Source organism: Perkinsus marinus (assembly GCF_000006405.1).
Source record: "Perkinsus marinus ATCC 50983 genomic scaffold scf_1104296968888, whole genome shotgun sequence".
NCBI classification, from domain to species: domain Eukaryota; phylum Perkinsozoa; order Perkinsida; family Perkinsidae; genus Perkinsus; species Perkinsus marinus.
The window spans coordinates 188,809-191,444 of NW_003202973.1; positions in this window are offsets into that span (position 1 = coordinate 188,809).

Here is a 2,636-nt window from a genome sequence, read left to right on the forward strand (position 1 = left end):
GAAGGTGAAGAAGGGCCCTATCTCAGCATTGATGAATGGGATATGTTGAGCATGAAAGAGATCCTGGCGCCGTGCTGTCAGCCGCCTTGCGTGCCATACGCAAGTGGGCATCATCAGGAAAGGTCTTATGCAATTCGCCTGTTGACGAAGCGGAGATTCCCCCGAATATCAGTTCTGTGACTCCGCAACTGAATAGAGCATCGAAGTAAGCTTGGTCTTTTCCAGCCAATTCGTTCTCGCCCGTGTGGTAGGCATAGAACTCGAAAGCTCTCTGAGTCGGGAAGAGGGCCGCAGCAAAGATGAGATACAGGATGCGCAGCATCAGCGTTGGCAGGTTACGTAGAGCACGTATAAACCAAAAAGGAGGCTGAATTTCCCATCAATGAAAGTGAACAGGTGAGCGTACCGCTTTGTTCGCTTCCGAACTGAGCGAATCCCTCGTCTCGGATAATGAGAGAGATGAATGCGCGTGCGTGTTTTAGTAGTCAGCACGTTTTGGAGCGGACGGAAATTGGGCAGCTCCGGGCGCTACCAGCGGCCGAGGCGTAAGAAGCGTGAGAGATTTTATATTCTCATTGTCGGGGAGCTGAAGCTTCAAACGATGAAACCCCAGAACCAGATGCGAACTGCTGCGGAGAACACTGGGTTTCTAATCACTTCCTGGGAGCGACTCCCCATTGTGCGGCGCACATTGTGCGCGCTGGTTATGTCGTCTCTTCGTGCACCCCCAGCCGCGCAAAGCTACGGATTCCGTACTACGGATTCCGTACTACGGATTCCGTAGTACGGATCAGAATGACAGCAAGGGGGCGCGTAATATCCACGACATGCATTCCAGACCCGTTATCTTGCCGTAAAACTCTGCTTAGTAACTCGCTAACTTGCGATCTACGGAGCGACGCATGCATATGAGCTCCGCAAATCAAGAGACGTGAACTAACGCTTATCCTCAGACAGTTTGAACCGCAAGGGTTGTGTAGCCTGCAGTGGCAGACAATGGGATACGCAAGAGTACGCACTGGCGTAGTCTTCTGAAGAAACAATGGACTCTTAACGTACCACACTCCGCGTACACATATATGCTTTCTATATAGACACTGATTAGACGTCGCTCGTGCACTATCATGAGCGCTGCAGTAATCAGGCATACATATTGCTCGTTGCATGAAGCAGCCAGTGGCTGTCAGGCTTCCCGACGAGTAACGATCGTTCTAGCCTAGGACGATCATCACTCAGCGGGAAGCCTAGGCTGAAAGTCTCAACCCCTTTTGGAATATGTTATCACAGGCATCAATCATCCGATTCTTGGGGCGAAAGCCTTGGATCTCGATGATGTCATAGATCGCTTCGCTAAGTTAAATATGCGTTTGTTGTTGTAAGAGATTAGGCTTCGTTCCGTCTTCGTTGTGTCTGTCATTACACATGTCATTACAATAATAGTTATTATTATTGGATAACTATTTCCGCCTGATATCTCACTAAGACTTATGATCTCTGGAATCATTGACGACGTCGAACAGAGCTGTCTCGTATTATTCGAGTCATATATATTAGAGGAGAAAGAACTCCTTGATGGCGTATTTACCGTATAATTTGTATGCTATGATTCTGTAGTACAGACTGAGTCTGTGATACAGCCTCATAGCATGGTTCAAATTACGAGTCTGTTAGGCTCGTAACTTGAACGTAAATATCATGGAGGACTCTAGCAAGAAGCTGCTAGCAATAGTTAGTTGTCTCAACTTGAGACTCTCAAGGTTGTATACCTTGGTGATTTTCTGTGAGTTACGGTCTGTAACCGATCGTGTGAGCATCGTGTTACATATAATCATCCACAACTCACTTTCAAGTCAATCGTCCTCGAAATACGATATAAAGAGGCGGAGGTTGCCAGGGGCATTGCACTGAACTCACTGGGTGCTTCTTAGCGTAACCCCCAAGTCAGGGGCCAAATCAATGCCGCCCGCAGTTCTTCCTCCAGTTTCTCGATGCCCATGGACCATCGGATCTCTTCAATATCAGCGAACGCCAAAGCGTCGCCATCCCACTCTCAAGGGAGTGCTGGAGAATCGCTATTGGACTCTGAAAGCGCTGAAGATGTAGCTGCGTGGAACCAAGTGGCGACTATCGATCGCTCTCGAACCGCGGCCAGATGATAGTTGCACTGCTCAAATTGGCGTGGCCTCAAGTAGTCGCTACTGTAATATCGATTCATTATAGAGAATCAGATTAAACTATTCCACCTGTAGGTTTTAACTCTAATTCCGGAAGTAATTAGCTTATCATTCATTGGCCGCCTCAAGGACGATCGAATGATCGCCGCTGTAGGTTTGGGAAACCTGTTACTCAACTGTAATGCTTCGATACGGCCCGTGATCTTCGCACTGCGGAACCGCCGAACTGGTCAGGTATTTGCGTGACAATTAGCCTGGGGCTTAGCAGTGGTATCGACACGTTGGTAGCCCAAGCGCATGGTCGGGGGGATCCTGATCTGGTTGCTCTGTGGGATGTACTTACTCAGTATTCGGAGATGATCGCTGATAATTTAGGTATATCAACCGTGCCGAAATAACGTCTTCTATCTACTGTTTTGCGACACTGCCTATTGCCTGGGAGGCAGAACGCATACTGATTTG